We start from the raw sequence: 7,307 nt of genomic DNA, 5'->3' as shown, positions 1-7,307 counted from the left end.
TAGAGACGGGGTTTCACCATGTTGACCAGGATGGTCTCGATCTCTTGACCTCGTGATCCACCCGCCTCGGCCTCCCAAAGTGCTGGGATTACAGGCTTGAGCCACCGCGCCCGGCCCCTGTCTGACAGTTTTCTAAGGGCAGAACACAGTAATCTGACTGGCTAATTCAAAGGCTGGCTGATATTCCATCAGTTAATAGTATCAGCCACTCATCAAAACATCCTTTTCAGGCTAGCAAGAAGAAACCTGATGAAAAACATAACCATTAAAGAAAAGGAAAATCATGACGCCTAGAGTGACAAATGCACGCCTGAAGATGTGTTGTCACCGGGGCAAAACTGGATTAGCTGCAGAGACTGTCACGCTGAACCCTGGAAGCTGCCTCACTTCCCTACCACTCAGTGGCTTTTGGCAGCCTGCACAGGGCCACCAACTTTTTAGTCACACAAAATAATTTAAAATGTCTTTAAATTTCTCCATAGCAGTATTTAAAACACAAACAAAATCAAAAAAGGAACAGATTTCCAACTGGTCTGCCATCGTGCCTGCGTGTACTCTCCTCGCAACAGCGCTCTGGTGGTAGAAGCACGAATGCTGCTCTCAGCGCTGCCTGCAGGTGCCCGGATTCTGTTTTGCATGTTTTAGTCTGTATCAATTCACAATGAGTGCAAACTCAATTCACCTGACATTAGGCGTTTCGAAAGGCAGCTACCCTTCGCTCTACATCCCCAATCTCAAAACTGGATGGTTTTAAATAAATTTTAGGGACTGCCTTTTTCTGTTCGCAAAAAGTCACCCACTTAATTACTTGTGATCATTTGCTTTTATGGTCCTAGGCCATTTTCACTGTCAACAATGCAACAAATTACAGTGACTATAACAATTTTATACAACCCCATCAAAAAAACAAGCGGGCAAAGCAAATGTGGAAGGTAGACACAGGCAGTAACAAACCTATAGGGGCATCTCGAGTTCCAAGACTGCAGATTTCTGTATGTAGTTTTCTATGTCTTGTGTCACCAAATTATTCCTGAGAATGGTCAACTTGGGTTTGGCTTCCATAATGCTTTCCCTAGACACTCAGCTATTGCTATTTATTGATGATAATCAAGTACAATAATACACCTTTTAAATGTGATCACCCTAAATTTAAGCAATATTCTAGGTTTAAACTAACTAAGAAGGGTGATTTCTTCCCTTATGCTCAACACTGCGGTGGAAAATGTATTAGCTGTCTGGCAGTCACACTGCACAGTCGTCCCTTTAGAGACAAGGTTTCCCAAATGCTGTTAAGCTGTATGTTTCCAAGGCACAGTGGGAATAGCAGGGTCAACAGGAACAAGTGGCCTGAATTTGAATCTACCATAATAAGCTGTGTGAACTTGGGAGTTTCCGAGTTCTCATCTATAAATGAAAATAGCAGTATCTATTTTATAGATCTGCTATGAGGATTAGAGTTAATATAGCGTCAATAAAATCCTAGCATATTTCCTGACATACTGAAGATGCTTAGGAAGTAGTTGCTATTGCTCTATACAGTCATGCGTCACTTAATGGTGGGCATATGTTCTGAGAAATAAGTTGTCAGGTAATTTCATCATTGTGTGAACATCAGAGTGCACTTATACGAATCTAGATGGCACAGCCTACTGCACAGTGAGGCTCTATGACACAGCCTAGTACTCCTCAGCTACAAACACATATAGCATGTTACTGTACTCAATACTGCAGGGTGGGTGGGACACAATGGTAGGTATTTGTGTACCTAAAGATAGAAAAGGGATAGTGAAAATATGGTATTTTCATCTCATGCGGCCAGCATCCTATATGCAGTCCACCGTTGAAACTTTATCATGCAGCGCATGAGGGTAGTTGTTTTCAGATAGGTTCAAAGTGCTTTATACTGATGCCTATCCCAATTTATCTTTGTTAATTTTACATTAATTATACCTCCCATGTGACACCATCCACAAATCTGAACACCATGCTACCAATTCTTTCATCTAAGTGACTGGTAACAAATACTGAACTAAGAACAAAAATGGAACACTCTAACTTCTCTAAAATGTAAAGAACTCTCAAAGGAAATGAAGGATACCCTACATAGAAAATTAAATAAAGAATATGTACAGGAAACCCAAAGAAGAAAAGAGAAGGTAAATGTATCACAAGTTATCTGAAAAATACAAACTAAAATACTTCTAAATTGGTATATCTCACTGCTGTGGGCTTGGAGAAACAAATTCTCCAATTTGACAATACATATTGAAATTTTTGATCTAGGAATTCCACCTCTGAGAATTTATCCTAAGACAATTAAGGGATATGCAAAATGCCTGCTATAAGGATGTTCAAAACTGCACTCTTAGAAAACTTATATCCTCAATCTAGAGGATTTGTGAAATTCAGTAACAATTATGAAACAAAAATATGGTGAAATAAGTTATGGAATATAAAATAAACTTGTAGCAGCCCATTGCCAGGTTAATGTATTTTTAAAATTAGTTAAAAAGAAAGTTATTAACAATATGTATAGTATAATCTCATTTACTATGAATGACATACAGGCATAAATCAATATATATGTCTACAAAAATGGCTAAAAATATAAATACTAGTAGTGGTTAATACAGTTTTTAAAATGCTCTTAGATTGAATGATTTTTCCTTAAGTAATACATATTTTTTTCTGCTGTAAACATGTATTATTTGGATAACAGAGAAGTGTAAAGTTTAAAAGCACAGAATACTGTTCTACAGGTAGGATGATATTAATCTGCAGTTTTGGTGTATGACCTGTAAGAAATATTTTTAGCTTACCCAAAAAAGTATTTGAAGACTTTGCCAAACACTTTATTTTACCTATATGCACTAGGTTAATGCATTCTTCCAGTTCATTAAGTGAGCAATCTCACCAAGAAACAAAGTCAGATTAATCAAGTACGGCATTCTTGATGGAGTCGTGATTAGTGATCACCTTCTTTGCTTTCTGAGTGCTCAAAAACCTATTTTTAATTAATCCATTTATTGATTCTCACCTCAGACATCATGTTTACTTGTCTGTGATTTACATTTTCAATTTTTAGCCTCTTTAAAAAGTGGAAATACATTTTTCTTGTCGCTATCCTTCAAACACTTGTTTGGTTCCCCGGCTTTCCCCAGATGACTGTCAGTCACATTCACTCAGTCGAATGGTATGTCCCAGGGTCTTTTAGTCACAGCCTAGCTTCACCTGGCTTGAAGTTCCTCCTATCAATACTTATTCAAATGTTCTCATTCTAAAACCTCTTTTTTACTGAAAACATGGAAGTGAAACGTAACTGGACGAGTGCCTACATCCTCAGAGGAGTGGTCCTATCCTTCTCCTAGTTCTCATTCAAACACAGAGAGTCCCTTGGCTGGCATCAGTTACAAAGACAGGGTAGGGAAGAGAGGTCAAGGACAGCAGCAAGACAGTTTCATAAAACAACAGTGTGGTGCAGGAGACAACAAACTGTAGAGTGGGGGTGGAGGGGAGAAGGCATGGAAAAAAGCTGAACACCTTTGAGGAAAACAAAGCCATAGCATGGTCTTTTCCTAGCTGTGATATCCACAGTTTTTCATTCTGGAGTCCTTTAGACACACAGGAGGCACATATCAGTAAAGACTAGCTGGACACATAGTAAAATGTAGAATTACCAAAATAAGGCATGTGTTTCTTAGGAGAAAGAAGAAAGAAACTGAGAGGTAATGGAAGGACTGAGGTGGTACTTTCAGCCATAAAACAAAATAGAAAGGTGTGTCATCCATACGTAGGAGGTTTAATTTTTTTTTAATATAAAGAGTAAGAAAATATTTACTTTATACTTATTTCTACTTTATATTCCAGTAAACACAGAAATGTCTCTAAGGAAGAGTGCCTAACAGTCTATACATCATAAATCTATGCTTCATATTAGAATTAAAGGTTTAAAATGTTCCATTTACTGAATGGGCAAAAGGCCAAAATGCACACGGGGAAAAAAAATCTGTGACTGTTCTGAAATGTCCAAAAAGTAGCATCTTCAAGTTCTTTCATGGTTGTCCCTAATATATTCTCCTTCCCCCTGGACTATAACCTACTTACATCTCTGCTCTGCAGAGATTTTCAATAAGGATACAAAAGGCAGTAGATAGGGTTATAAAAAAGCCTTTCAAATACAGGTGCTTAAAAAACCCATTCCTCCACATTTTACAGACAATACAGCAAGTGAGGCTGGAGGCCCCGCACAGTGAGGGAAGGGCATTTCCAGGTGCTGGGGCTGGACTACAGGGCTGGGGTTTGCTCACTTTAAACAGTGCCAGCTGACTCCTGCTTTCTACAGTGATCTGGGGCCAGGGAGCAGGCTGAATACGAACAAGTGTAGCCCGTGCACGCTCATGATACCTTTACTAACATCCATCTCCCATGAACATTTTGCTGATGCTAACGCTGCAATTAGGCTATCTACAAGTTTCTCCCACAGCTGCCTAATACCTCTGAACAGTCTAATACTCTCAGAAATTCCACGATGCGCAGTATATATACATCACTGTGGAGATGGTAACACTGCCTCTCAGGAGGAGAAGCGAGAAGGGGCAGAGACAGGGAAGGAGAGGTGAGGAAGAAGGAAGAGGGGGCGGGGAGGTCACAGAAGGCAAGTAATGAAGAGGATCAGAGAAGCAGCCAGAAGTGCAGAGGGCATGAGGATGGAGAAGGCAGAGGATGGAGGTGGCTGCAGGGAGCTTCATGGATGGGCCGTGGAGACGTGCTGGCTTTTCACAGCCCCTGTAGAGGCAGAGGCCTCAGCTCCACCAGCAACACAGAACCCAAGGACGCCATGCCAGGATCTGACCTCTACTATGATGAAGAGGAAAATCTCCTTCACTTCATCACAGAGGTGGCTCCTTTCTAGAGATTAATTATTCAACCTCCACTGAACTGAAAACGTATCATGTAGACCCTGTATGAAGTACAAACGCCCTCACCAGTAACATTTTTATATGCCAATGAGTATTCTCTACTCTTCTTCACAGAAGTAGGTCCAAATAAAACATGCGACATTTTGGTGAGATCTATTTTCAGAGCTACCTCAGCCTACTTGAAATACCACCCTAACCCCACCACGCAAACACCGCTCTCCTTGTCTTTGTTTGGTTTCAGTATCTCCTTTCACCCCTAAAGCAACTAACTGTAGCTAAAAGATTCAAGCATAATTGATGTCAAACAGAAAGCTATATATAGGCAATAAGCATTAATATGTATTATCCATGCTTCCACTCTGGGCTTCTTTTCAGCAGACAGAATCATGTTTTTGCTCACTCCACTACAGCCTCATGCCTAAAATTTTATTTGCCCTTTCTTCTCCCTGAAAACACAGGAATTGGAATAAAGACCTACTGCCCTACTCCTTAAAGGGTAAGGAGGCACCACAACTCCTAATAGATACAACAGGAGATGCTTTTGTGAAAATACCACATTGCTGATATTTCTCACTGGTGTTCTCATTAAGTGGTATTTTTATGGCAGTGTTAACAACGAGAATAATCTGCTCCAACAAAAAGGAATGCAACTTGATACATTTTAGAAAAAGGCAAAATGTTTATTATTTTCTTCTTAAGTAACATTTTTTTTTTTTAAAAGAAGCCAACAGAATATTCTAACGGTCCCTAAAAAGTAAGGGAGAGTCCCTCTAGGGCCCTTTCAGGTTTCTCCCTGCTTGATCTTACTCTGGTCTCTGTCACCCCCTAGTGGACGCCACACTCAACTACAAGCCTCGCCCATCAACGGCCTCCGAGGTGTAGGCAGGTTTCGGCACCGACAAGAGGCGCATTTTTGCAGCAAAGCGCTCTAAGTGTTCGCTCTGTGAACAGCATTCTACCTTTACAATTTCAATACCAGAATACACATACTCTGAATGTTCTAAGAGTTTTTGGGAAAAACTGGTGGGGGACCCCTGTCAGGAAAATAATTCTATTATTCTAAGAAAGAGTATCCCCTTCCAGATCAAATAGTAACTTCAATTGTATTTTTTAATATTACTGACTTCAAATACATTATCTAAAAAATCAAATGATTTTATTTCTTTTTCGTGTATTATTAGCCAAAATATACAATTAAAACAATTTTAACTTTCAATAACGTAATGAAAAGAAATAAAATTTGCTTTCTAAATTATGGCTATAATTTTTTTTTAAGTTCAAAAAATTATTGTACTTAGGTTCACAGACTTGATATTTTTTCCTAGCAGATTAAACTTGAAAAGTAAAGGAAAAATAGACAATTATATAAACAAATCTCTCACTTTATAAACCTATTTAATGCCACAAAAACGCAGGCGGTCTTTGTTAAGTAACTTTAAAAACCTACACTTTGTCTACTAGAGTTTCAATTTTCACACACATGTAAAAATGGTTAAGTGTAATATCATTTTATATTATATAAATAAAAGTGAAAACCCATTCCAGTCCTCAAAAGGCGGGGGAATTTCTAAACTAACATACAATAAAATTGCCTTGTTTCTGTGTGTATGCAGTCAAGATAGAGAATGTTTTCACTACCCCAAAAACTGCCTCAGGCTAACCTGTGTAGATAGTAATTTTTCATTATCTAAAAAATATATTAGGATTTCATTTATTCAATAAAAGTACCTAATACAGCCACAGCCAGGCAGTGTATTAGTTGCTGGCAAGACAGAAGATGGTCACTGTCCCAGGAAACTTTCTGTCTAACAGAGACACATCTGAGAGAGGTACTGGAAGTGTGAGGACAAAAGCATGTGCAGTGGACAGGTCAGGCACAAAACACAGGTGCAGGTGATCAAATTCTGTGAGTTTGGGGAAGCTGGGGACTGGCTGAGAAGGCTTCAGGTGATGCTTAAACCAAGTCATGAAACTCAGCAGAATGGATAAGGACAAAGGAATCTGGAGAATGGTGGCAGGCATTCTTGGAGGAGAAGTGTATGCCAAGGCAAAGTGCCATGAAAGAGCAGGCTGGTTAGAGCTGTGAGCTGTAAGGCACAGGGGTCAGGTGGGTGTAAGGCGCAGCTCTGGAGTCAGCTGACAGACCTCTCATTTCCAACTGTCTGACCTCGGGCAGGCACTTAACCTTGAAGCCCAAGTTTCCTCATCTGTAAGCTACTAATAATAATGCTGATGGCAAACTGACCATAAAAACTATTTAAAATTAAGATAAATGCCAGTTAATTACAAATTATTGCCCTACCAAATCAGAAACAAATGAAAAGAACAGAGGATTCCATCAGGTTCAAAGATCTCTAAAAGCAGAAGGTCAAGCTCTTTGGGAGTGGG

At 39.4% G+C, this 7,307-nt stretch overlaps 1 protein-coding gene and 1 long non-coding RNA gene across 6 annotated transcripts in view; one reads left to right on the top strand and one right to left on the bottom strand.

The window, feature by feature from the left end:
- Nucleotides 1-7,307, bottom strand: part of USP6NL (USP6 N-terminal like) — a 161,143-nt gene that overhangs the window by 7,841 nt on the left and 145,995 nt on the right. The gene's annotated exons all lie outside the window — the stretch shown is intronic.
- The window catches only part of LOC119468023, a 12,580-nt gene continuing 5,723 nt past the window's right edge, over nt 451-7,307 (top strand). Inside the window, exon 1 of the long non-coding RNA XR_005196656.1 lies at nt 451-462. This is a non-coding gene — a long non-coding RNA (uncharacterized LOC119468023). The remainder of the gene's footprint in view (nt 463-7,307) is intronic.

This window comes from Cebus imitator, unplaced genomic scaffold (genome assembly GCF_001604975.1).
Source record: "Cebus imitator isolate Cc_AM_T3 unplaced genomic scaffold, Cebus_imitator-1.0 Scaffold368, whole genome shotgun sequence".
Lineage (NCBI taxonomy): Eukaryota > Metazoa > Chordata > Mammalia > Primates > Cebidae > Cebus > Cebus imitator.
Note: the sequence above shows the minus strand (reverse complement) of the source record. Positions and strands in the feature narration are given on the sequence as shown.